Source organism: Leptidea sinapis, chromosome 12 (assembly GCF_905404315.1).
Source record: "Leptidea sinapis chromosome 12, ilLepSina1.1, whole genome shotgun sequence".
NCBI classification, from domain to species: domain Eukaryota; kingdom Metazoa; phylum Arthropoda; class Insecta; order Lepidoptera; family Pieridae; genus Leptidea; species Leptidea sinapis.
Window position 1 is genome coordinate 11,372,290 of NC_066276.1, and position 22,430 is coordinate 11,394,719.

Consider the following 22,430-nt stretch of genomic DNA (forward strand, 5'->3'; position numbering starts at 1 on the left):
CTTGAAAGTTTCTCAGCTAGTCAATTAATAACACGTGCCTTTGATAGCGTTACAGACTAAGGAGTTTATCATAAAATTATCAAGTTTATTTTACTATAATAATAAAGTTAAAAAGGACGTTTTGGCTTTGTGAAAGTCAGTTTTTAATTCCAAAATGACTTTTATATCTACTTTATATATATAAATATACTCAAACAAAGTGATAAAGACGATTGTATTAGTATTTCCATATTACTGCTTATACATTTTATTATTTAAATAATATAGACTAAACTAAACTAAAACAAAACCTGTGGGACGCTCCTTTGCACAGGATGCCGGCTAGATTATGGGTACCACAATGGCGCCTATTGCTGACGTGAAGCAATAATGTGTAAGCATTACTGTGTTTCGGTCTAAAGGGCGCCGTAGCTAGTAAAATTACTGGACAAATGAGACTTAACATCTTATGTCTCAATGTGACAAGCGTTGTGCCGCTCAGAATTTTTGGGGTTTTTCAAGAATCCTGAGCGGCACTGCATTGTAACGGGTGTATCAATTACTATCAGCTGAACGTCCTGCTGGTCTCGTCCCTTATTTTCAAAAAAAATATATATAAAACGTATGTCGATGAAGGAATCACGTAACATTAACATCTCACATTATGAATACAATATAAAATAATACATCAACAGTATTCTTTTCCATTCGATACAAAAGTATATTATTGTTACCAAGGTTGTTTATATAAAGTGTACATAGGAAGTTATGCGTGTTATAATAATGCCTTGATACACGAGCTTTTAATTACTAATGTTCCCACACCCATGGGATTGTTGTTAGCGAAGTAATATTAAAATAGTCGGTAAGAAGTACTATTTTCATATGGCAAATATCCACGATTGTAAAATTTCTCTAAATTCTATATTACTTAGGATTTATATGGAGTCTTAATTATAACGTATGCAATTATCACCACGAGAATCGTTTCTGGCAATAGTCTATGGATAGCTTAGTTAAAATTAAAAAAACACACGCAAAAAAACGTTGGGATTAAGTTTATTCAAAAGCTTAGGTACGCATACAATGACGACCTGTATAGCCGAGTGGATAGCGATCCTACCTACTAAGCTTGAGGTCCCGGGTTCGAATCCCGGTAGGTGCAAGCATTTATATGATGAATATGGATTGGAGATGTTTGTTTACGAGTCATGGATGTTTAAACGTATTTATGTATGTTTATATGAATTTATGTATCATTGTCCTTGGGGTTCATCGGCACAAAAATTCGTAAAAGAGCTATCCAGGCGTCTAACCGATTCAACAGGTGACCCAAGATCTGGTACGTACCTCTGTCAAAGGATAAGTTTGGCTATACAAAGAGGTAACGTTGCCAGCTTCATGGGCACCTTACCTGCCGCTAGCGATCTTAATGATATTTTCTATTTGTAATTAATTAATTTACTTAGATTATTTAAGTTTTATTTTATTATTATTTATATAAATAGCGAGTAAGTATATTGTATTAAATATATCATTGTCTTGTAACCCATAACACAGGCTATATATGCTTAACTTGGGGCAAGATAATTTGTGTAAAAAGTGTGTCAATATTATATTATTATACTAATAATTAATACAGGTTAGCCTCAGGTTAATCTTCACTATCTAGTTACTTCCCTCATAATAACGGCTATTTCTACTTATAGTTGGTTTTAATATATATCTTTAGTGTTGGGTATTTTTACTTTATTTTACTTTCGTTTAAATTGTATACACTTTGTAATAATAATATTATGATCTATTTTAAATTCAAAATTGTATGTTAATATTTGTTAAGCAGAAAACTAATAATTAAGTGAACGCTTATAAGCAACACCATAATATGATCGACCCTTTGGAAGTTTGCTAAGAAGTCTAGCTGATTAACGATTCTAATTTCTAGCATAGTTTAGTTCTAGTTAAGTAAGTTTTGAGATATAATTCCAATAATTATATTGTGTTATTTTATTAATTTTACTTATCAACATTTAGTTCATATAAGCCTTAATTCTGATAGATTATATAATAGCCAAGAACCGATGTCAAATTTTATAGGTTATACATATCTAAACAATTTGTAATGTTTTTAAAGTGATAACCCTCACTTCTGGGATCAATTACGCAAATAAAACTGAAAACGAAATTTTAACATTGTTTAAAACAATTTTAAAATTTGCAGGAGCGACAGGAAAATATTTGTTGTTGATCCGGTATTTTCCTCTTCGTTTCAAATGGCGTGCGACGAAGTTGAATTGAGGATACGATGCAGTACAATTGAGTCAAAGTAGTCCGCGTAACTGGCAATGACCGGCCATTAAAGTGTTGATCCTAACACGAGTTCATAAACTGAATAGTCCTGGATGTGAAGTAGTGTTGCCATTAACTGGAGCATCTTACAAACATAAAAAAAGGATTATGTGGATTTATGAAACCACGGTAAAATTGAAACTTTTTGTCAGACTTGCAGAAATATGAAAGCAAAAAAAAGTTTCACTTTAGTAAATAACAACATTTACATTAAACACGGACAAACAACATTTACATAAAACAATGACAAAAAAAAACAAAATAGCGTGGAGCACTGGCACAAATGAGCAATAGTCTATACACTACACGGTCAGCTGCTGCGAACTATAGGCGCTGCCCGACCGTCACGCGACATGCAACACACAGACGAAAAAGTTTGAGACGATGTAATAAAAGTTTCACTTTAAAAAGTTTTAAATAGTTAGTGAAAATATTTTTCTTCAGCGCCTATAAGAAAATGTTTCTTATCTTTTTTCTATTTCATTGTCAAATTTTATTGTATTCTTTATAATAAAACGTCACTCGTAACATGATTGAAAAAATTATTCGATAAAAATCAACACCAAAGTATACCGTACTGTGACGTTTTTTTTCCCGTTTCACCAACTAAAACAAAGTAATTATTTTTAGTTAAATTTAACTAACATATCTAATTTACTTGTGCTGTGTTTACTAAATTTCCATAAGAAAATATTTTCTCTCAATTATTTATTTAATAAAAATGCTATGTATGGTTCCTAAGTTAAATGGCTTTTGGACGGTTTTGTACACTTGCACTTGAACGGATTAAGCCATATTCAAGCCGTAGTTTAAATATATGCCCTTAATAGTTAGTTGATTAAGTTAAAAGCTGTATGTGAGTCAGTTATACAACTCCATATACGTTTATTTTTTTAACATGTCGGTGACGCGAACATGAGTCACCGACGATGCTTGCAAGCAAAGAAAGAAAAAAAAGCATTCAAATGCTTTTTATAAGTTAGTTGGTTTCGTTTTATTTGTAACTAATAATACATTAACTCAAGGAACTTTAGTTCAACATTAGGTCCTTTAATTAAAATATGGCCTCTCATATATTATGTGCTTATAACATCTGAGAGGCATTAATATTATCAAATTATAAATTGTATTGGTCTAAATGGTGACGAATTTCCTTCAGCACTAGTAATATATATTGCTAACACTGTCTGGAACGAAGTTTATAAATTGAGGTACGAGTACAGTTATAGAGGTTGTTGGCACGGATACTAATAAACTATATCTGGAATAAAACAGTTATAATGAAGTCGAAAGAGTTTCTTTGAACAAGGTAGGTAATGTTACTTCTTATGGTTTATTTAAGGTAATAATGTAGGTTACATTGCAAGGTAATTTTGACATATCACGTATACAAATTAAATTTGTAACCAAAATATTAAACAGTCTCGAACTCGCGACCTCTCGGGTTCCGTCCGAGCGCTCTTCAAATTGTTCAGATTTGAAAGAGCAATATCTCAAGTCTATAAAGACTCTCACGATATCTCAAGTCTATAAAGACTTGAGATATCGCTCTTCTCTCTTATGCTACTCTCTGCTCTTATGTTATCATAATATACAATTATTGAGGTTGACAATAAGTGGCATGATATCAACTGTAAAGTAGATCCTGTAGATGGAGCCACAACCTGAGAGTTGAACAGGACATACCAAGATTTACGAATGATACGTCACTCAAACGGTTGGTTCAGTGAAAGAGCACTTGCGGGTTCAAGTACCGTATCGTTTATAAATTTTGGCAACAAATTTAATTGTTTTTTAAAAACAAATATTGGTGTAATTAACACTTAAGAAAACTTAAATCATTTGTATAATCATGGATTTCCGCAAAGTAACGCCTAATTCAATAAATTTTCTTAAATTAAATTTGAATAATTAATCCCAGAAGTGAGGGTTACCACTAAAAAAATTTTTTTTTTTTATATTTATACCTATTTTTGAGAGGTAATACGAACAATAATTATTATTGGAGAGTAGGTAAGTAAGGTACTTACACCTTCCTTATTTTGATGTAACATATTCTCTGTTTCTTGATTCATGGTTTTTGGATGGATACTATAACAAGTGATAGCAATATCATAAATTATAACATTATCTTATCACACATATAAATAAAATATGAGTTTTAAATGAGTTATTTGTCTGCATTTCTAACGGAATTCAAACATAATGATAACTGACAATTATTGTAAAAATTGAGACTTAATTAAATTTAAAGGCGTTATTACACGTACATCAATAAAACACATAGCACTAACAGTAACACCCGAATGAAGTATTGTGATTGAACTTCCGGAAATCGATTTATCACTGTCTTCATTATTTTGCATAAAATAGACAATATATATTTGATACGAAATTAAGAAACCTTCACACCTTCAGCACGGTGCCTCTCCCCTTCGATCCTAGCCCACCACGAACCATTTTTTTCGATTTTCGATATCATATTATATCAATACTAGCTGACCCAGCAAACGTTGTATTGCCGATATTAAAATCGCGATACAAAGGTAACTGTTGATCGTAGATGGGTGAAAATTTGGAGTTGTATGTATTTTTTAATGCTGACTCATAATCAATCAAATTTAAAAAAAAATGTCAAATAAAATTTAAAATAAAATTTCGTGTGGACCACCCTTAACATTTAGGGGTATGAAAAATAGATGTTGGCCGATTCTCAGACCTACTCAATATGCTCACACAATTTCATGAGAATCGGTCAAGCCGTTTCGGAGGAGTACGGGAACGAACATTGTGACACGAGAATTTTATATATAAGATATATAATACTAGCTGACCCGGCAGACATCGTACTGCCTCAGTCGATAAATAAAAGGCCTAAACTTTTGTACAAAATAAACTTAAAACAAAGAAAAGGAATCCTTTTTAAGTGTTATTACCCGTGTTTTAAGGAAGTTTATTTTTTACCTCCTGAGAAAGTTAGAAAGATATAAAATTCTAATTAGTTATTCATTTTTAACTATTATTTTTATTTGATTTCTGAACGACGGGGGACACATCAAAGGAAAATCAAAATGGTTGTTTGCATTTAATTCCGAGTATTTTTATATTTATCCTTTTAAACCTTCTCTGGACTTCCACAAATAATTCAAGACCAAAATCAGCCAAATGGGTCCAGCCGTTCTCGAGTTTTGGCGAGACTAACGAACAGCAATTCATTTATATATATAGATATTCGACGCTTAAAAGGTATGCTCATGTGACTACATTTAATGACTGCCATTAGAATGTAAGATCGCTTGTTCTCTACTCCTATAAAACATGACGGATCACGTTTTATTGAATATGGAATACCTAAATATTTAGTTTTGCTTTCCTTCAAAAAAACAGATCAACGTTGCAGCAGTTGCAACGTTGCGATATGCATGTCATAACTAAAAAAATCATTTGTAGCTCAACCTACAAGTTTTTCCATACAGCCGCTACCTAATTAAGTTGTTAATTTATTCATTTATGTTTAATTCAATTTGTTAATATTCCGATGATTATTGCAATTTATTTAATTCAATACTTGTGTTTGCGTCTATGTTTTAAATGTGTGTAACACCTGTAATTAATCCAACACTTAGATTTCATTATTTATTGTAATAATATTATTATGCTTTTGTTAGTGTTTGTCTTGATGGTGTTAAATAAATCTATACTAATATTATAAAGCTGCAGTGTTTGTTTGTTTGTTTGTTTGTTTGAACGCGCTAATCTCTGGTACTACTGGTCCGATTTGAATGATTCTTTCAGTGTTGGGTAGTCCATTTATCGAGGAAGGCTATAGGCATGTTTTTTTTTCAAAATTAGGGATCCGTAATAAAATTGCTATTTTGTAACACAAGGTGTAAAATCGAAAACCTATTTTTGCGTGCGCTGCAAAAACTATTGACAATAGAACAAAATGATGTACAGGCTATAATATAGGCAATATTTTATTACTTATAAAATTATCGCGTGAATTATACTATATATGGCAAAACAACGTTTGCCGTGTCAGCTAGTAAATACATAAGCCTTTAACGGTATTCGTCTCAAGACAAAAATTAATCACACAATCACTCAAGCATTTGTTATACAATTACAATTTTATCAGGAATGCAAGTTGGTATGGAAATTGACTGAGACAGATATGATAGTGAAGTGTAAATAAGTCTAATGCTGATGACTTGAGGAGTCAGGTGTCTAGCAAGTGCATCGGCCTCCAGGTTATTGTACTCAGACTTGCTCAACCTTTTGTTACTGCCTCATAGTTTTGTTGCCTTTTTTACATTCACTAGACCGCTAACCCACACAAGTGATCCAGGGTGCATCTTGATATTTTGACTTTATGATAGATTTTGCTTCAGTTGGACTCCATAGTTTATTTGTGGCAATTTTGAATTATTTTTTAAGTTTTGTTAACGGTATTTTGGGACCCCGTCGATATTCAAAATTCGTAGTCTTACGAAACTTGGAAACTACTGGAATCCCGAAATGATTAGGAACATTGCTGTCTTCTCAGCAGGTAGTAAGCTCGGAATAGAAAGAAATAAAAATAATTTAATAAATGTCAAAGATAATAACCACCACTTTCGAAGTGTATTTTAATGAGAAGAACCGCCAAGAAACTCATTGACACTCTTTTGATCTATATTTATAGGTTCAGGATTTTACATCTTATTTTATACCACCAAAACTACTCAAAAGTTTTGACTTACCTGTGTAATGTTAATTTTAATTAAGGAAAAAGAAGTTATTAATCATATATCATCAGTGGCATTATATATCTATAAAGAATTGCTGGACAAAGATCTCCACGACAGGCTTCCAAGGCTTACCAAATCATCTGCTATTGTTATCATCTGTTTTTCCAGCTATCTTGACCAGATAATCGATCCATCTTGTGGGATGCCTGCCAACGCTGCGTCTTCCAGTACGTAGTTGCCATTCGAGGACCTACCCTAACCACTGCCACTTCAGTTTCGCAATCATCCGGGCCATGTCAGCGACTTTGGTTCTCCTACGGATGTCCTCATTTCTAATTCGATCTCACAAGTCTTTAGCCTATACTTACTTGCGTTATAAGAGGATATCTCAGAGCATTGTAGGCCTTTTAACATTCTTACTCGTGTCATATTCAACCTACAGACACAGAGAAAGGTTAAACACACCATCCATTATTTGTATAATACTTCTTAATATCGTAACTATTGATAAGCGCCAAACATCCAGCTATTTGATGTTAAAGTCCGATACAAAAAGCGCAATGTTTTTGTAATTCCAAATGAATCAGGAAGACATTATCTGAATATGTAAATTGTACAGCCATATACTTTGCACATAAACAAAAGAATTTTCATAATCAATTTAAATCAATGCCGCGATTAAAGTTTTATAATGTGATTTAGTAAAATGTAACTCGTTAAAATAATATTTATAATGATCCATGAATGTTATGCACATGCACATGCGCATGCACCTCCTATGATACTTATATTGTTTGTTAAAGACTAGGATACATTAGTTAAATGAACAGCGCTGTATGACTTTAAGGAACAATTTAAATTTAAATAAGATACATAATAGCTTTAAGGGTAAATGTATACACTTTTATAATAAAGTGCCAGCCACTGTTCAGGCATTATCTATAAATAAATATAAATGTTTTATTAAAAATTGGCTCTGTCGTAAATCCTATTACTCCACAGCTGAATATCTAAGTGATCCGATAGCCTGGGACTAGATTATGATTATTTTATAATACAATATTGTATATTTGATTAAAAGAGCACAAAAAGAAATGCTGGGGGAGTTTCTTGCGCCACTTCTTTTCTCTCAGTGCGCGATTTGTTTCCGAAGCGGTAATAGTCTAGTATTGTAGAAATGACATCAAAGATAATTCTAAATGAATCAATTTAGAGAAAATAAATACCTTTTATGCCTTTTATAAGCGTTTGTTGCATAAACTTCAAACACTTCCAAATGATGAGAAAGGCTTTGAGTTTGCGATGTGAATCCGGTCATGGAATTCAGGTCGTATAGCTCTTAAGGACACTCCGTGGAAGGTTCGAAAAACACACATCCATTACCTGTTTGTTTTGTGCATTTGTTAACTGTTCTTGTAAACTATTCATCGCTACTACCCGGAATAAGTATATAAGTATTGTGAGTCAATTACTTAGTTCGCACTGGATACCCTTTGATATCCACTTTGCATGTATGCATTTTTATGTTATGTCTTAGTAGAAGTTTTGTGGAAACTATGTTTTTTTTTTTGATAATAAATAAATTCTTTAGGCTACGCGATGAAACAATAGACAAAAGGAAAAGGCTCAGCTTCACCTGACACGGAATCATGGATTTATGTTTCCATGCAGCGCTGTTTTTCTGCCATCCTCTCCTCCCTACAGTGTTGAGTGGGAGTGGACGTATTATGGTTCTCCTATTGCCTACTTATGTAATATTAAACAAAATGTTCTTATTACCCTTGCAAGTGTATGTAAGTGTGTGTGTTTGCGTGTGTGCGTGAGTGTGGGGGTGTGCTATGCAGTATTGTTTGAAAAATTGACGTGACACTTGCAACCTCGGAAAAAATAGGCTTTGGATACATTTATAATGGGCCCACTACACAATATAACAATAGTGAAGTCTAAGCTTAATGTTGGCGCCATGTCATTTGTGTCTCAGCACGAATAGACATTTGATATTCCACGTGTAACCTTTTTTCTATATAAAAGGTTCGCTCAATGCTTGTACAGCATTATTTATAGCTTAACCAACAACATAATGATATAATAATTGTTTTATTACAATGCTAAATCAGCACTATTTTACAATTAAACACAAGTGTCTCACAATGATATGTAAAAAGTGTTTCTTAGATTTTTCTATCGTTCTTTCTGGAGCGGTTCCATGTGTTTTAAATCTTGGCTTGAAATTTTTTCAATCATATTGATAAAATTTTTACACTAATGAAAGTCAGTTTTGATGGCATCGATTCAAGATACTACAGGTACAAAAGACTAATGGAGGCCTTGTTTTGGGAAATTAGAAGCGGCACGAAATTCAGCAAGTCCAAGTCAATCCCTTTACAGTTTCCACAGTAACAGAAGTTACTAGCAATAACATATCTGCGTTAAGCATGTCGCTTCACAGGTGACATTTAGACCACCAGCGAGTAAGTAGAGATTTCGTTTTAAAAAGAACGGCTGACGCAAAACAATCTGGAAATACGCTGTATGTATCTATCTGTAGAAACTGTTCCACAATCTATAATAATCAACTATTCCAAATTCCAATTCTAACTAAACAACTGTTTTTTAATAAATTCTATGGCAATCTATTTCGCTATGTATTCTTTATTTATTCGTCTTATTTTACACTCATTTGATGCACAAGTCCCCTAATTTCCGAAGCGTTGCAAGCGTAAGTAATAATGTAATGTATGAATAGAATGGGCCACAGTCGTCCCGTAAGGAACTTATAAGAAGCATTCATAACGACCTATGCAATACAGATTTTTAATCGTGTATACATAGTTATTATATCGCCATACCGCTCCCATAGAAAAAAGTTGTTTGTTTTATCAATAATAAGATTGCATTCGATTCGATCACGTTAACTTGCATTGAAGCCATTCTGAAATACAGCTTCAGCTGATGGTAATTGATACGTCCTGCTCATTACAATGCAGTGCCAATTAGGATTCTCGAAAAATCCACAAATTCTGGGCGGCACTACAATTGCGCTCGTCACCTTGAGACATAAGAGGTTAAGTCTGATTTGCCCAGTAATTTTACTAGCTACGGCGCACTTCGGACCGAAACACAGTAATGCTTACAGATTACTGCTTCATGGCAGAAATAGGCGCCCTGTGGTACCCTTGTGGTACCCATAATCCAGCCGGCATCCTGTGCAAAGGAGCCTCCCAATGGTCCCACATGCTTTTGTTTTTCCCATATTGGCAATTCAGTTGAGTAAAAGAGGACGCCCAATTTACAAACATTCCTAGAGCGCCTTTATAATTGTCTAGTATTTTATACATACCACGTAAGTGAGGACACTGGGATATGCGGTGTGTTGATAAGCCTGATGGTAGCACAGACAATGTTTGATAAACGATGGACGATGCGACGGCAACACGGATTGTTATTGATATAACAATCCTCAACATTCTCGTGTAGCATTCGATCGATACCTATTACATACTATATCTATATACCATTCCAATGTACTCTGGTACTTGGTAGCCATATTGTTTTATGGTAGGATTTGGACGAGTTAATTTTAAGATAATTATTTGCTACGTCAACAACTCCGGTGTTATTAAAAACTGTGCTCGTGATATTCTTTCACTGCCACAAATTAAAGTCGAACTATCAATATGCATGTGTACCTACACTTTTCAGTTTTGACATTTCAAATAACAGAGATCAGTGGTGTTAGAAGGATTTTAGTATGTCAATCAAGCAAATTGGATTTCGGATAGATTTGTTTCCTTACAGTTTAGGACTATACCAGTGGGAGGCTCCTTTGCACCGGATGCCGACTAGATTATGGGTACCACAACGGCGCCTATTTCTGCCGTGAAGCAGTAATGTGTAAGCCTTTACCTTCTTTAAAGGCCGGCAACGATCTTGTTATTCCTCTGATGTTGCAAGAGAATGTGGGCGGCGGTGATCACTTAACACCAGGTGACCCGTACGCTCGTTTGTCCTCCTATTCCATAAAAAAAAAGCATTACTGTGTTTTGGTCTGAAGGGCGCCGTAGCTAGTAAAATTACTGGGCAAATGAGTTTTGACAACTTATGTCTCAAGGTGACGAGCACAGTTGTAGTGCCGCTCAGAATTTTTGGGTTTTTCAATAATCCTGAGCGGCACTGCATTGTAATGGGCAGGGCGTATCAATTACCATCAGCTGAACGTCTTGCTCGTATCATCCCTTATTTTCATTAAAAAAATATTTATACATATATTTTTTCAACGCCAGAGGAATCATGAAAACGATCTAACGGCTAGAATTTTATCTCTGTGAGACGCTGTGGCTTACATTTGGCACGTTGTTGAGAAATTATAATCAGCGAACCGTTTCATAGTCAACTAACAGTAGAATACTAGTGTCAAAGACGAGATCAACGTACATTATAGGGAATTTTAAATTGAGTCGTGAAACTTGTGAGAAACATTACAAGAAAACGAACCGTCATCACTCTAAGCAATAACCACTCGTACTCGCTATTTTTACGTTAGTTTTTGTTACTGCTTTTCTTTCAAGACTAATTTTATAACAGTTAATACAGTTTGAATTTTTAGGAAATTCTACTGAAGAAATTTAAAACCTTGCATTATGATCTCAATTTTAACTATATTTTTTGGTAAAATTTATATGATAATCTTCTCGACTGTAAATCATCAATCAAATTTAAATTTAACATTAAAATGTCTCGTAATTTATTAATATCTAATATATAAAATTCTCGTGTCACGGTGTGCGGGACCGAAGTCCTCCGAAACAGCTTGACCGATTCTCATGAAATTTTGAGTGCATATTGGGTAGGTCTGAGAATCGGACAACATCTATTTTTCATCCCCCTAAATTTTAAGAGTGGTCTACACGTTTTATTTTTTTATTTTTTTGACATTTTTTTTTGATTTGTTTGATTATGAGTCAGCATTAAAAAATACATACAACTTCAAATTTTCACCCATCTACGATCAACAGTTACTTTTGTATCGCGATTTTAATATCGGCAATACAACGTTTGCTGGGTCATCTAGTTTATATCTAAATCTTTTAAAAATAGATAATTTTTCATATAACTGTACACTTTATTTAACGTTCATAGATTGTATTCATTTTTGCGAGCCAGAATTCAACTAAGTATATCAAACTTAGCACTATGGGTTATGGTTGGTATATCTCACTGCTAAGATTGATTCTTTTCATGAATCTTATTATAACTGTAGACAGTGAGCTGACGTATCTCAAGTGGGTGAAGAATCGAACTTTCCAAAGAGATATTACCTCTACGAATACCATATTCAGAGAGGATGTGTAACAACTAAGCACTAACTCATAGTCTGTACGTAATAATTTTTATGGGACAATTTGTCAGGCTGACAAGCGAGACTGCGTACTATAATGAATCATAGAGTAACACTGATAACAATATTACGTCACTAAAAACTAATTGATCGGTAACAATGATGGCAGAAGGCATTACATAAAGATGATGTTGTGAGAACCCACGTGAACATATATTTGTTAACACATCAATTCTATGACGTATCCAGGCGTTGTATCACGTGAAATATCTGCAGTAAGTTTCGGGTTTGTTGAAACTAATTAGCGTTATAATCCAGGAGATAATGATTGCGTTGATAAGACTGGATTAAGAATTGTTATTGTTTATTTGTTGTCAAATTTCTTAGATTTAGGGATTATAGATATTTTTGATGCGCTGTTTTTGTTTAGTATGTTATTGTAATTGTATGATCACTTCATACTAACAAAGACTGAAAACAATTAACTATGAAGGTGCTAAACTGTACAATGGACTATTTTCGGATATCTAAGATGCAGGCACTTTTAATTTATTCAAGCTCCGTTTAGCTAATTTATTACAGATGACACTTCCTTTGTTTAGTGCACACACCTATATTTAGTTTTAAACCTATCTATGTTTATCATACGTACGATCCATAGATTACTATTTATAAATATTGTTCTCGTGTAAGTGACAGTTTATTATTTTTAATGAGAATAAATAATAATCTTTAAACCTATTTATATGATCTATGAATAAATTAGGTGATAAAAAAACTTGACGGTAAGTGATCACCGCAGGCATATTCTCTTGTAACACCAGAGGAATTACAAGAGCGATGCCGATCTTATAAAGCATTGAATAAACGTATAACGGGCGAGGATAATAACCGATTGCATTCATTATTGAAGTGGTATACCTTTACACCCAATGCCAGCCAGACGCCTATTTAAAGTAGTGTGCAGGCATAATTGTGTTTTGGTTTGAAGCGCACTGTAGTCACAATACAGTAATAGAACAGTACCTTAACGTCATACTAGAGCACTTGAATCGCACGCACACATACGCACGATTTCCATGGCCGCCAAGCAATCTTGGGGAGAAAAAACTATTGAGTTGACACACGCCACGACTGGTGGTTGTTCGAGTTAAATTAGCTGCGCCACGCTGACCGCGTCGTTTATTTTTTTGTATGTACCAACCCCAGCGCTCCGCCCAGACGTAAGTATAAATTTCAAGAAGATCGCTGAGTTACACTACTGTTCTGTCAAATATATTGTGTCGTAGCTCAAATACACGTTCTTATTTCTCAAAGTGACGAGCGCTATTGCGATGCCTCGTAGAATTTTTGATTCCATCAAGTGTCCTGGACAGGGCGTATCATTTCCGATATAGTGAACAACTTGCTCCTTGTTACTAGGATATCATAAAAATATCATTATAGTTGTGAGGTCTTCATTAATTAGCACACAACGATATTGTAATCGCACGAATATCACGTTCAAATCTAAATATTTAAATTCTACGTCAAAACCAACACGCCTACGCTCCAGTCATACCTTCCTGATATCTGTTAGAGGGCTTATAATATGTTGATCTGTGTATTTACATATCATATTTAGATTTTTTTTAAACAACTATATCGACGTCAGTTTAATTGTATAAGGCGTCACTTTGTGGAGGAAATCCATTGAAACAAAAAGCCTATGTTAATAATCATTCTTAATATTAAAACATAATTTTGTCACATATTATATAAACATATCATATCAATATAGGAATTATAGTAACCTACCCTTTGGGTGTGTGTTTTTTGAAGTGATAACTTCTTTGGTGCGCTGAGAATTTATTTTGCGGGTACTGAATTAACGGGGATGGATAGCGGTGTCGTGGAATCGGGCCTAAAGCGAATTTAGAATAATATGTAGATTTATCTGTTTAATTTCTTCGAAAGTACTTATAATATATAACGATGGACATAGCCTACAAACAGATTGGTACCTTTTTTTTATGAAAATAAGGGACGAGACGAGCAGGACGTTCAGCTGTTGGTGCCGTGCCCATTACAATGCAGTGCCGCTCTGGATTCTTGAAAAGCCCCTAAAATTCTGAGCGGCACTACAACTACGCTCGTCACCTTGAGACATAAGATGTTAAGTCTTATTTGCCCAGCTCTAGCTACGGCGCCCTTCAGACCGAAACATAGTAATGTCTACACACAACTGCTTCGCCGTTGGATCTATATGGATCTATATTAAGGCAAAGAAATAAGCCATACAGCCAAACACAATAAAAAGTTAAGAGATAGAATTTGTTATTTTATAATAATTACTTTAATTTATTTGCCTCATGTGTTTTTTAAGACATAAAAGATATTAAAATTTTAATTAAAATATGGTTATTTAATTAATTTAAAAATATATACATATATATTACAAAATTAATTTAATAGTAGGCTGTATAGATCTGGAGCCCAAGCCTAATATCAATGTTGTAAGATTAAAAAAGAAAACGGCGGGAAACCGGTCTTGATTTTTCGTGGATTTTTATTAATTTCTTCAAATTTGCTAAAATTGTAAAATATGTCCATGTTATACTACTGTTTTATTTCCTCGCACTCGAAATGAAAAGCAGAGTTTATAACTCGTCCAATAAACCATTTTATCCTCGACATTACTATCAGCTCGGGCTGCTAAAAGTCTCGGATTAAAAATGGTTCGTTTTGTGCACTCGTTGTAAAATCTACTATTGTTTCAATAAACCACTTACAAGTTACTATATATACATAATAAAACTCTCATGTGATATATTGCCATCCATTCTATAAGCTATTGATAAATAAATAAAAATTGAGATTGGAACATGTTTGTTCGCTTTGATCTTCAATTAAAAGTCACTTTATTTTGTAATAAAGTGTTATATATATAATATAAGTTTATTAAAACGACAGTAAAACACACAAGCCTATCACGAACAATACTCAATTACCGCACTGATTTTACCTTTGTCGGCCCAAATGTTATCAGAAGGAACTAAATTATGACAGATTTGAGAACGTTATGACAATATTTATATAATGACGCACGTCGCACATGGATTGTACATGAACGTAAAAGTAAGCATGACTTTTAATTAAATAAAAAAATCAAATAAAACATACTCTTTAAATATATTATAACGTGCGTTATAAACTAACCCCCTTATACTTAATGGTCCGCTAACTTAAAAGAGTGTTTTTTCTCATTCTGACTTAGGTCAATAGAAGAAGGCAGAGTGAGAATAAGCAATGCTTTAAGTTAGCAGACTATTGTGAATAAGGGGGTTAAGAAATAACTGATCTGTTAATATATTATATTAGGTATTTATATCCTAGGTACATAGTGAATAATTAACATAATCGGAACATAATATAAAAAATTAATTTTTCACATACCAACTCTGCATGTTAAAATATGTGAAAATCGAACTTCAATCAAATTCACATTTCAGTTGAATTATTCATATCTCACGTTGATCCAATATTGTTATTATATGACAATAAGGGACGAGACGAGCAGGAAGTTCAGTTGATGGTGATTGATACGCCCGGCCTATTACAATCAGCAGTGCTGCACAGGATTCTTGAAAGACCCAAAAATTCTGAGCGGCACTACAACTGCGCTCGTGACCTTGACATAAGAATTCGAGTCTCATTTGCCCACTAATTTAACTAACTACGGCGCCCTTCGGACCGAAACACTGTAATACTAACACATTACTGCTTCATGACAGAAATAGGCACCGTTTTGGTACCCATAATCTAGCCTTTGCAAAGGAACGTCCCACAGATTACATTACCCTTTAATTTGAGCTAATATTTTTAGTACATACGTATAGCTAATATTTTTTCAAGCATTTTCAGACGTGCAAGGAGATATACTATAGCAACAAAAATATACTTGAAATTACATATTAAAATGTTACGATTTAAAGTCAAAATAAAAGTCTTAATTCTACCCATTACTGTATATTTAATAATTCTTAATTTAACTCTTTTCTTGTCGAGTGTATATTGAATAAACATAATTCACTTCGTATACATATCATAAATTATCAAATGTTTTATCTGTACACACAAATAGTCAACTCACAACAGATCATAAAGCTTAAACCATAGACAAATAATGAAAGTCGAGAGCGCGCTGGCTCAAATGAAATCGAGAACGGCAGGAGCCGAGTGAAAGTGACTTCCTTTCGACCTCTCGAATTGATAAATCGATGTCAAACATCGAGATGTCGGCCGAATGATTGTTAATCGACAATCGACATCCATCAATGTTCGTTATGCTTCAATTGTTGTTATGTTAACAGTACGTTGTGAAATTATGAGCCGGTTTGTTGCTTAACATTGACTTCGATTAAAATATAGGCTTAGTTCTGCTTGGATATCTCTATTTTATGATTTTTTTTTTAGTTTTTTTGTATGGAATTTATAATCTAAATGTTTTATATGGAAGAGGAGGACAAACGAGCGTACGGGTCACCTGGTGTTAAGTGTTCACCGCCGCCCACATTCTCCTGCAACACCAGAGGAATCACAAGAGCGGTGCCGGCCTTTAAGGAAGGTGTACGCGCTTCTTTTGAAGGTACCCATGTCGATTTCTAAAACATAACAAACATACATTCATGAAGATTGAGATAGAGACCAGTTGGAGGCTCATTTGAAGCAGTAATGTGTAAACATTACTGTGTTTCGGTTTGAAGGGCGCCGTACATAGTAAACTAACTGGGCAGATGGGACTAAACATTTTAGGTAACGAGCGCAGTTGTAGTGCCTCTCAGAACTTTTGGGTCTTTCAAGAATACTGAGCGGCACTGCATTGTAAAGGGCAGGGCGTATCAATTACCATCAGCCGAACTTCCTGCTCGTCTCGTACCTTATTGTCATAAAAAATATATTATTACTCATTCCTCGCATTCTTAATATATTATTTTAGTCTTTTTGTTTCTATAAAATAAAATTAGAACATAATCAATGTAATAAGACATCAATTTAAGCATAAAATAAAAAAACAATCTATTGGTTTTATGTTCTAGTCACATCCGCTAGCTATAAGGTAATATCTAAATTTAGACATTATAAAAGTAGTTACTTTACTATTTTCTTAGAACTGTCAAAGAAAATATCTAAGTATTAAGTGTTCTGAATATATAGTATCTAGCAATTATTGATCTTAAGTACCTAATTCCTAGAGATAGGAATATTAAGTATATTAAACATAATTGTGGCATAAAAATGCATCGCTGGCGCAATCGGTAAAAACATTCAACGGCCACGGTGCCACCGGTTCGATACTTGTCCGCCACGTAACCAATATGTTTTTAGCCGGTCTCTTGTGATCCTCTGATGTTACTAGAGTTACCCGTATGCTCTTTTATACTCCTCTTCCATAACAATATATTAATTATCGGTTATATAATAGTCTCAAGTAATTTTAATAAATAATAATTGTTAAATTAAATAAATATTTACCGTAATGATGATAGTATAAATAACTGATTTTATTAAGAATAGAACAATATATTGACTCTTCATTTAGTTGTATCCTTAATACGAAGTATTTAAGAATGCTTTGTTCCATCGCAGTAAAGTGTAACGGTTGTACTTTGTACCCATGAGTGTAAAGTTTCTAAAGAGAGATCGCAATAAGAGTAAAAGGAACGGCTTGTGGGGAAACAAGAAATGTAAATACTGAACCAGAAATAGAATTATAAACGTATTGAGGGCGTTATTATATCTCCCTATTTTATTCGTACAATTGACAACTAATTACAACAAGTATTAATGAAATACACAGGCAATTTATATTCACTTTTGTACACTAAAAATAATCATATTTACGTTACAAATCATAGCAGATAAGTATTATAGTTTTTACTGTATGTTCCTAACAATAAAATACGTAATAAGATTTATAATTTCACACAGTCATTAACCCCCTTATTCATAATGATCCGCTAACTTTAAACAGCCGCTTAGGAGTGTTTTTTCTCATTCTGACTTAGGTCAATAGAAGAAGACAGAGTGAGAATTAGCAATGCTTTAAGTTAGCAGACTATTATGAATAAGGGGGATAGTCTCTTAGTTTGAATAAAAAGAGAATAGATACGCGACAGTAGTAACAACTTCATCAAGGTGAGACCTTCTGTTTGCTCACGTTACCATATGGCAACCTATGCTGTTATGAAAAAAACACACAAGACATTAATAGTATGAAATACAACAAAATTTTTCGTTCTCAGCCACAAAGTAGTAATTTATTTACAATATTACATATTATGATTATAATAATGTATACGCCACCCTTGTTAATTACGCTTTGAATTAACCCGCACTAGGGTTACATGCAGACCGTGACATGTCACTCTCATTCAGTACCTATAAAATGGAGTGCTCAGCGCTTCTAAAGAAGTCTTAACTTAATGTTTTATGCAAAAACATTTTGAACGCGTATTGCAATTGGAGCCAAATTTTGTGTATAGATTGCATAAAAGGCATTTATTTTTTCAAAATTGATTCCTTTAGAATGTTTTTTGATGTCATGTCTAATATACTACTACCACTTCGGAAACAAATGGCGCTGTGAGAGAGAAGAAGCGGCGCAAGAAACTCTCCCAGCATTCTTTTCTTTTGCGCTTTGTAAGACGTATAATTGTATCTCTTATATTATAATTTGAGTAATATAAGTTAGAAACATGTTAAAATAGTTCCATGGTTTTAATTTTATACTTACTATCTAGATACACATTGCAAACAATATGTGATTCGCACAAGTACTTGAGCGAAGTAATCGGTAATTATCTTAGTCTCTATCTTATAAGACACAATCGGACCACGTCTGAAGGGTTCAGCTTATGAAACCGTGAATCAGCTTGACGCATCATTTCAGTATCACTTACTCATAACCACTCTTAACACAAAAATAGATAGAACACTAAGACATTAGTGTGAGTTCTTAGAAACGGCGAATATTTTTTTTGGGTTAGTACATATTTTCCTTAACAGCTAGAGTATATAAATAACAAATGTGTAGGTACTACCTGCGCGTATAATGTATAACAATAAAGAAAATTTCTTAACGAGTAACGAAGACTAGATATATTTATCTTGGAAAATGACGGGATCGCAGATTTTGTGCAAAAAACCTACCAAAAACATACGAAATCAAAGTTAGGCAAACTCAAATCTCTCTCAAGCAGTTGCTTTTTCACAGAAGCTGCTTTTTATATATTGATGTAACAATTAAGAAGACATTTATCCGACCTAGATTGCTACAACCACATATCCAACTATAATTGCCATCTTGCAACCATTAATTATTATCTGAGACACATTGTAAATATACGACTTACTTTTCAGTTGCTAATCCCTAAAATTGCAAGTGCTTCTTTTAGAATGTAAAAGCCATACAAAAAACCACAGAACTTAAAAGTTTATCAAACCGAGTATCTACAATTACTATGCTTACCAAGCGAGTCTGGTTCCAGCCGACTATACCAGAGCGTTACAGCTGAGTCTCATTCAATACTCACAAATTAATATGTTCACGTGCCTTAAGAAGTTTTCACTCTTGAAAATGGGAGTTATTAATATAGTATATGTTAGCATAAGTGGCTTTATACCACAGACAATTGGTGAAAACGATGATTCTCACCACGAAGCCCTGGTTCAATTCTCACCAGCCACGTACCAATGTATTTTCGACTCCATATTATTATGTACGATCACTGGACGCTTTATAAGGTCGGCAACGCAGTTGGAATTCATCCCACAAGCACACAGCCGGTCTGAGGTTCGAGTCTCCTTAGGAGACGCCCCGCGACTGTTGTTGCGTAGTCTTTGCGGCCTCCACGGCCCACGTCCTACTTCGCTGTGAAAGCCAGGGCTGCTAACAGCACAGAGGAGGTTTTAGTCGGTATGGGGCGTCCGCTTACGCGGACACTCGAGTCCGTCATATTACGCCCCGTTCCTGTATTTCCTCCTCTCAAAAAAAAAATTTGGAATTCTGGTGTTACAAGAGAGTTTGGGCTGCGGTGATCACATATTTACCAGTGGCGGGCTCCTTTGCACAGGATACCGGCTAGATTATGGGTACCACGACGGCGCCTATTTCTGCCGTGAAACAGTAATGTCTAAGCGTTACTGTGTTTCGGTCTGAATGGCCTAACTTAACGACTTAACATATTTTATTTCAAGGTAACGAGCGCAATTGTAGTGCCGCTCAGAATTTTTTGGTTTTTCGAGAATCCTGAGCGGCACTGCATGTTAAATGGGCAGGGCATATCAATTACCATCAGCTGAACGTCCTGCTCGTCTCGTTCCTTATTATCTAAAATTATACTTACATAAATTATAATTATTATAATAATTATATAAAAAAATACCATTAGGTGGCCCGTATGTATTCTCGTTTAACTTTCTGCCACAGTTAATTACCCGTTTGGTATATATTTTGTAACATAAGTGAACCAAAATACTAATTATGAGTTAGCTACCACAGTAAGTATTCTACCACAGTAACTATTCATTTTATAAGACTGCATATTATTTGAAATCAAATTTAACATACTTAGTTATCTGAAGGTTATGAGTGTATAATATATCTTAGATACTTATTATCGCATATAGTTTTGTTACAATAATTAATATCCACTGGATAAATATTGTAATTAAAAGTAACATGAAAATATTAAGTCGACGCGGCTTATCAAAACCTGAAAGTTTCCGCCAAAAGATCATAGCGTTCAAGGGCTCTGTTTACGTCAATCAATAAATTTATTAAAGTATATAATATAGTATTTTATGTTAACTATTCTTCTATTATCATGTAACACATCATAACAATAACAGCTTCTGTATCTGTGCAATTTTCGTCCGGAGTAGTATCTATTCTTTCATACGAACTTGTGTTATACGTGGTGTCCGTAAGCTACCAAACTAGATACCATACAGACCCCAGAGTCTAACGCGAGCTGGTCGCGCCACCAAATTGGTTTGGCAACCAAACGGACACCAGGTGAATAACTCTTTATAGAGTTGTATATATTTTGTTGGTAGCGGCGACTGGTTGCGCCTCTGTATTGTCCCGGTCACATATAGCCCATAGGATATACCAGTTGAAAGCCTATGGTTGTCGGTGACGACAACCAACTTCTCACATCTTAGATATTAGGGTGACGGCCTCAGTGAACTGTGTTGGGGATCGAATTGAAATATGACGGATAAGATTACTTATTAGTGATAAGGCCATCCTTTAGTACATAATTATCCAATTTGTCTTTATCGATGGAAGGCTCATTTGCGCAGGATTATTCCTAACCAGAATCCAGTATAAAAAGTTGCTAACCAATAATCTATTATGGGTTTCACAACGACGCCTATTTCTACCGTGATGCAGTAATGTGTAAGCGTCGTTGTGTTTAGGTCTGAAGGGCGCCGTAGCTAGCGAAATTACTGGGCAAATGAGACTTAACATCTTATATCTCAAAGTGATGAGCGAAATTGTAATATCTCTCAGAATTTTTGGGTTTTGCAAGAATCCTGAGCGACACTGCATTGTTATGGGCAAGGCGTATCAATTACCATCAGCTGAACGGTCTGCTTGTCTCGTCCGTTAATGTCATAAAGCGAAGTATCGTATATTTCGCATAAGGTCAATTAATGTTAATATTAAAATTATTGTTTGACAAAAAACAAATTTCATTCATGAATAAAGCATATTTATTAATTTTCCATACGAAGAACTAAAATGCTAGTTGCGAGTCGGACTCTCAGCAGACCGTAGCAGCAAGTTACGTAAAGTAAAGTAGGAAAATGATATTAAATTATTTCAATGGAAAAGGCAAAAAATTTTGCTCAAAAATACAGTGCAAATGAGCTCTCATAATATTTTATGCGTTTAATACGTAAAAAAAAACTACTTACTAGATCTCGTTCAAACCAATTCTCGGTGGAAGTTTGCATGGTAATGCACATAATTTTTTTTTATTTAT

The 22,430-nt window shown here is 34.2% G+C and overlaps 1 protein-coding gene across 3 annotated transcripts in view; it reads right to left on the bottom strand.

Moving 5' to 3' along the window:
• The window catches only part of LOC126967243 (uncharacterized), a 255,670-nt gene that overhangs the window by 22,124 nt on the left and 211,116 nt on the right, over positions 1-22,430 (bottom strand). The window lies entirely within an intron of this gene.